This window comes from Hevea brasiliensis, chromosome 6, assembly GCF_030052815.1.
Source record: "Hevea brasiliensis isolate MT/VB/25A 57/8 chromosome 6, ASM3005281v1, whole genome shotgun sequence".
Classification (NCBI taxonomy): domain Eukaryota; kingdom Viridiplantae; phylum Streptophyta; class Magnoliopsida; order Malpighiales; family Euphorbiaceae; genus Hevea; species Hevea brasiliensis.
In genome coordinates this window covers 106,320,608-106,328,324 of record NC_079498.1, presented here as the reverse complement: position 1 = coordinate 106,328,324, position 7,717 = coordinate 106,320,608, and the positions used below count along the sequence as shown (strand labels likewise).

General features: G+C 31.5%; 1 pseudogene; it reads right to left on the bottom strand.

Annotated features, from left to right (window-relative positions):
- Window positions 1-373: 373 nt before the first annotated feature.
- LOC110668194 (beta-fructofuranosidase, insoluble isoenzyme CWINV1-like) lies at window positions 374-3,273 on the bottom strand (annotated as a pseudogene).
- Between the last annotated feature and the right edge of the window lie 4,444 nt (window positions 3,274-7,717).

The window sequence follows — 7,717 nt, the reverse complement described above, 5'->3', positions numbered from 1 at the left end:
TTTAAACATGGAGATGGATTCCTCTGCTCTGTTTTTAAGACATCTAATGTTGTGACAGGAGAAGATGAAGCAATTAAGCTGAAGCATCTATCAGAGGGGAAGTTGTCCTGCAAGTCGACGGAAGGGATTCTCTACCTCTGATAGAGCTATGAAATTTCAAATGGGAGTGAAGAAGAGGCAAAAGCTTGCAAATTTTGGATGCCAAGTCAGAGAGCTACAGTGGTCCTCAGTAAATTGGAATAACTTTAAAATTAAAATCCCAGAATTTGGCAATATGAACTTTGCTAGTGATATTTTATATTGCTTCTAATTCTCAATTCTTATATTCTATCGCAAAAACAAATCCACTGGCTTCATTTATTTCATCTATTAGAATGGTACTCTTTATTCCTTCTTTTATTTCATCTCTGAGAAAGTACAATTAAAGTGAAAAACAGGAAATCAAGATGTGTAGTTGTAAATACATCTCATCCTCATTTTGTAACTCCCAGTTTAGTTTCTCAGTTGATGCGAGCCTTCTTCATGCTCCATGCACTGGGTCTTGTGATAGTAACACTTTCACTTCCATTATTGAAAGCATACAAGTGGGCTGCCTCATTTATTGCCAATGTGGGATAGACTCTTGCTGAAATGCAACTCTTTCCTTGCCCACCAAGCCTCTCCACTACTGAACGATCAATCTCTGCAGGTAACAAAAATCAAATACGTCAAGACAAGAAGCTAGTAGGATGTAATTGACAAAAGGGTAAGTCATAACCTAAAGATAGTTAACAAAAACTTCAGGAATTAGGAATCCATCAACTGAATGTATAAACTACTACTCTAAGCTAATAAATGGTGGACCTTGACGGACAACATTGGTTGGACCTTCTGCTAAAGTTTCTCCATCAAATCAAAATGATATATGCCTAGTCTACTAGTTTTTTGAATTGATTGGAAGACACAGGGAAATTATGCACCAAGTTGGATACAAAGGAAACTTCAGTAGCAGCCAATGGTCTGTTGAACTGATTACATCTCTCTTGAAGGGCATGGCCGTTAAGTTTTAACATTTTGATTTCCTCCCATATCTTTGAGTCGATCTTTTTCCACACAACTTTTGATTATGGACATTTATATTATTGAGGTTATAGACTTTAGATAGAGTTCTTGTGTTGGCTAAGATCTTGGAAGGTGTTTGGCTAAAACGTATTGGTTAATTGGCAACATTTTCCAAGATTCTATCTTAAGTAACTTCCCACCTCATTCTAATAACACAGCTAAATATTGACCTTAGAAGTGAAAAAAAAAAAAAAAAAACCCTTATTTTCTTATTATGTTACGGTAAACTCACCAAGCTTCTTAACGACAATTGCTCATAAATTAGGTCCACATCAACAAATGACCCATAAGTGGTCTTATCATTGTCCGGATTTATTGAAGACCTGAAAGTTAGAAAAGTCAAGCACGGAAGCAAAAGGGTTAAGTAACTGTTGGATTTACAGGTAAACAATTGATGGCTTGAAAAAGTAGAGAAACAGATAAGTGGAGAGAGAGAGAGAGAGAGAGAGAGAGAGAGAGAGGAGGACCTGCTTTGGTCACTGCACATAAACACAACATAATTGTCCTGGCCTTTGAATATTCTAAAGAAAACAGATGTGTACTCTGGCATGCCTTTAGAAGCCAAAACTAGCAACCCAAATGGACCTACTTGGGTCTAGCATTTCTACGTTGCCAAAATCTGATACCTTAAATGTGATCTCCACATCTGCCTGTTAAGATGAATAAATAAATAAATAAATACATGTGGTAGGCAGTATAATTAGGGCAACAAATAAGCATTAATAACCTATTAAGTGGGTGTAATATGATTTGGTTAATGACAATTAGCAAAAATCCTATTTCTGAACCGTAATGACTTGCCTGTGCTGCTGTGACACTAGGGACTTCAAGCGCATATCCTTCCTTAAGGTCTTGGCTAGGCAAGTGGACTGGATTCATACGAAGCATTTCAATTTCCTTTATTGGCCATTGCACCAGTTGCTTTCCCGATTTATCAAGCCAGACAGCTCTTGGAACTGCCTGCAAGAATGAATCCAAGAAAGGAGTCAATATTGATATAAAATAATAATAGTGATTTGAAACCGACTTCCTAAGAAATTAACTATATATTACCTGAATTCCAGCCCAACCCTTCTTGATATCATCACTAACACTAGAAGATTCATTTAGCCAAGCCCACAAGAGCCTTCTATTCTTAGCACTGTCGAAGAAAGTTTTTGAAGCATAAAATTTCCCATAATTATATCTTAGCCAGAATCACCATCCAGTGATCCTTCGTCCAATATCCTTCACATGATCATATTCTCCAATTGTGTAGTAATCATGTGCATTGAAACTCGCCTTAAGCGCATACTTAACATCTGGTCCAAATGTTGGCAGATCAACCCCAACTGTGCTATTAACTGACACTGGGAAAAAATCCACACATGCCCGCATTCCAGTGTCCGTAGCAGAATGCAATGGGTCATTGGCCTTAATCCAATGAACAAAATCTTCACTGCTGTAAAGAATTGCAAATCCCTTAATGTCATTTTTACTTCCAATGATTACTTTCCATCTCCCATCAGCACCAAGCCAGGCCGTGCTTGGGTCTCTAAATGAACCAGGATCAATTTGGTTCTCAGGGTTGGGTGACATTACAGGATTTTTGGATGACTTCTTCCATTCTAAGAGGTATGGGTCAGATGGGTTTTTGGGCATGGCCAAATTTTGAACTTGTTGGTTTAATGAGTTAATTCCTGTGTAGAGAATAGTAGGTGTGCCATTTTGGAGGATTGTGGCTGAACCAGACCAGGCACCATTAATATCTGATGGCTGAGATGGATAGATGGCAACCTTTTGTGGGGTCCAATTAACAAGATCTCTTGAAGTTGAGCGGGCCCACACAATGTTTCCCCACACAGCTCCTTCAGGATTTTATTGGTAGAACAGGTGGTAAATTCCCTTGTAAATCATTGGCCCTGCAACCAGATTCATCAATGGTGGCTAAATGAACTAATATGGGTGAATTCCAGATGCATAATAAGAACATAATAAAAAGAAGAAAAAGAACTCACCATTTGGATCTGTGTGCCCCATCAGTCCATTTTACAATCAGAATACCTCAAATGTCAAAAACAACAAACATTTAGAGAAAAATTACAAGCAAAAATCAAAGCCAATAAAAGAAGAGATCAATAAAAATCTATTAAGGTTAGTTAATCGACTACCATTCATCCTGTTCTTGGAAAGTTGAAAGTGATAGCCAAGTTCTGTAAGGTTGAGTTGTGTTAGAAGCAGATTCATTAAGACTTTGAAGGGATAAATTTCAATAATTGTTCCTGAACTTATATAGTTATAATACTACAGTCCTTTTAACTTTAAAATGTAGCATAAAACCCCCTAAACTTTTAAATTTTGCATAGTAAAATCTCTCTGACTTTCAATTACTGATTTTTCAATTAGAAACTGATATGAATAGCTCTCGCATGGCATTTAGTCAACATTTCTCTCTCCTCTCTTACGCAAATTATAAAATTATTCTCTTTATACATGAAAACTTATTCTGTCTATAGAGAGAAAAATGATTCAATTTACACATGGCTTGAGAGAGAAAAGAGAAATACTGACTAAGCTCCATGCTAGAACTATCTAGATCAGCGTCTAACTGAAAAACTAGTAATTGGAGGTTAGAGAAATTTTACTGTGTAAAATTTAAAAGTTGATGGGGTTTTATATTACATTTTTAAGTTACGGGACTGTAATGTTATAACTAGATAAGTTCAGGGACAGTTGTCAAAATTTATCCAACTTTGAAGCGTATGTAAATACAATGGGAAGTTCATGCTCAAAAACTCCACAGCCAAGAAGGAAAGCAAAGAACAACAAGAGTCTCACAGATGAGATGGCCATGGTTGCTTTGTTAGAATATGGTGATCGAGTACTGCGTCTGCATGGCAATTATATAGAGGAGTTTGGTGGCAAAGAAGAAAGCAAAATCCATGCATGGTGGATGACCAGGGGACTTTTCAGGGTCTAGGGTATTAAAATTCTCGTAGAAAAGTAATAATACAGGAAACTAAGAAAATGTTGACATTACAATGAACCAAACTTTAGCTATATCAATTAAGGGAAGTTTTTATCCTGATTTGGTTTATCATAAACTCACAATGTGAGATTTATAAATGAACTTCATTATATATTTTATACTTTTAATTTTATCTAAATAATATAAATTATTAAATAAGAAAATTTTATTTAAAGAAACAGTCTCTATGAGTTTTACTACTGCAACTCCATTTACTTCTAAGACAATCTTCTCTTTTTCACTTGGCTTCCTCACATTTTTGAACCCCTTCCTTCTCGTGCTTCTTCTGCTCCTTGCAATAGTTGCACTTGCCTTTGAAGGGCTTCTTCTTAACTGTTAAATTATGATCATGCTTACCACCATTCTTGTTCTCAAATATAGCTTTAGGCTTCTTATCCTTCTGAAATTTCTCTTTAGTCTTGATACTAGGCCCTTGAAAAACATAATTAACAGAAGCAGTATTCCCTTTCCTTATAGATTCCTCTTCTTGGCACACAATGGCTATCAACTAATCAACTGTCCACTCTCCCTGTTGGGAGTTGTAAGAAGTCTTGAGAATTTTGAATTGGGGTGGAAGAGATTCAAGAATACACCAGACCAGAAAACTCTCTCCCAAATTAAGATCAAAAGACTTGAGCCTGTTGAAATAACTTATAAGTGTCATAATGTGTTCGCGTACACCACTAACACCATCATATTGGGTGTGCTCTAGCAAATAAAGATAATGACTCTTTTGAGCCTTGTCAAACTTTTTAAAATTTTCAGCAACAACCTGCATAAATTCCTTAGCAGTCTCCTTATTAGGAATACCCTGTCTTATGGACTTATCTATAGTATAATTCATCACCATTAAGCAAACCCTATTAGAATTTCGCCACTTCTCATGATAAGTCTTTTCAGCAATAGTGGATTCATTAGTAAATTCAGTCGGTGCATAAACCCTTAAGGCTAAATCCAGTTTGGCTATTGCTACGTACATGCTCAGATACTCTTTTCAATCATTAAAATTGGAGCCATTCAGAGTTTTCATTACAAATAATTACATAGAAACAGTAGCTCGAATAAAACAACAGAGGAAACATGAATTATGTATATAACATAATCACAAAACTAAAGTTTCATTTTCAGATCCAGCTAAGAAAGCAATTATGTACAAAACTTTTATTCATTATAATCCCACCAAAGGGTCCCAGATTACAATAAAATCAAGAAAATTCATTGAACTAATCAATATATATTTATATATATATATATAAACCAACATATTTAACACTTCTATACCGATACGGTATTAAAAAATATTAAAGACAATCAATAATAACTTATTATATTAATAGTGTTATATCAACGGGTATATCCACTATTAATATAATCCAAATAATTTTTGAAATCCATGGATTAAATTTTTAAACAAATTAAAAAAAAATTTATAACTAGTCCCATGATAGGTGAGCACATAATCATAAAAGTGTTTACCATTATCAGAATTTTCATGGACACCATATTATGAACATAGTAATAATATTACTAATCATGAATATATTCTCAATATGCCTGAACATAGTTAGTCCAACAAAACCAACAACTATTAATAAACACATAATATTAGCATAATTAATAAACACATAACTAAACAAAATTGTAAATATTTTATGCTCTTAACTTTTGTTAAATTAATTATATGTGACAGTATGTAGGTTTTACATAGACTACAAAATTTAATCATAATCACTATGCGAATATATTATGTACTATTTTGAAAACTAACATATAGCCATGTGAATTTTGAAATTCAATATATATATATTACAAAAAAAAAAACTGTTTATCAAACCATGAAATTAAATTCAATATTTGTTTGCCGAGACTAATATTCAAACATATAACAATGAAATTAACAATAAAAAAAAATGCAATCCCTATCCAGGCTCTGATATCAATTGTTATATATATATAAATTAAATCGTTATAGATTACATGATTAGATAATATGTCTACCTAGAAATATGCTTGTATCCATAATTTTTTATGAACAGAATAGAGAAAAATAAGTGAAAGGATAGGTTCACAGCTTTCAATATCCACGGAGTTCAAATTCTATCTGATATTAAGGCCTCTTTCTTAGTGAGCTAATGGGCAGCTAGACCTCTTATAAACTTGCCCAATCACATAATCTAATCTATTTAGAAATTATCAATTACTAAATTTATTATTTGATATCATTATTTAACCTGTCTATGAGTCTAGCAATTGATTATTGCTAATTCATATCCAGATACAAATAAATAATCTAAAAAATTTTAAATAAAATTAGAAAAATATACATAAATTTATAATTTTTCTAAATCGTTCAACTAACTAAATTATAATTTAAGTTGTCCACGTACTTCATTTTATTTTCTTTGGCGACCATTCTACGTAGAACTTGGTAATAGACTTTGCTTGTAAGACTAAGACCGTGTAATACAAGCAGGAATAATAATAAAATAAAATAAAATAAAATGAAATGAAATGGATGTTAATTATATTATATTATTTTCCCAATAGAAATTTGTGCTATATTCGATGTTGACATTTGAAATAAGGAATTTAAATTTGTTATAAATTTAATATATTCATGATTCTAATCAATTAAATAAAATGTATATTTTTATAAATTTAAATCTCATATTTCAAATTCTCTTACTCAAACACAAATTTTAAGAATTTTTGCGTGAATTTTATTAATTTGTAGTTCGTGAATATATATATATATATATATATATATATATATATATATATATATATATATATATATATATTATTGAAATTTAAAGTTTATTTAATAAAAACTCTTTTTTAATTTTTTTTAATTCTTAATAAAAACTTGACCTAGGCCATTTATAAGATTTTGCTAAACTTTAATGTTTTTTTTATTTTTTATTTTTTATATATTAATAATAAACCCTTTTTTTAATTTAAAAAATCATATTAAATAACTGGTTCAATTAACTAGAATAAATTATAGTTTAATTTTTAAATTTTGATAAGGTCTATAATTTAATCATTTTAGTTTTAAAATCAAATAATATAGTTTCTAAAATTTAGTAAAATCTATTATTTAGTCTCTCTATTTAATTTTTTATCTAATTGAAAAATGATTAAAATATTCTTAACTTTCTCTATATATTTTCTAATTGAACAATTTATTTCATAATGTTTTGTATTATAATAAAATTGTCCATTAATTTAAATTTTATAAATAAAATAATCCCTTAATTTAAACTATTTTGTTAATAATATAAAATCTGATTAAGATATGGGTTTTATCAAATTTCATAAATTAAATTATAATTTCCCAATTATTTGATTACTAAGCATAATAAACTTTAGAACTACATTTTCATATGGTTAAAAGATGATTTTCTTTTTTTTAATTAGTGAAAATTTTCAATTTTTTTTTTAAGATCAGCATATCATTAATGGGCTCAAAGGAAGCAGTACACAGCAGGCTCAAAGGCCCAAAAACACATTAGCTTAAAACTAAGAGGCCCTATTGAAAACTACCCAGTCCATGAGACAAACGGCCCACGGCCTCAACCCAGAACCCTTGAGCAGGAAGTTCAAACT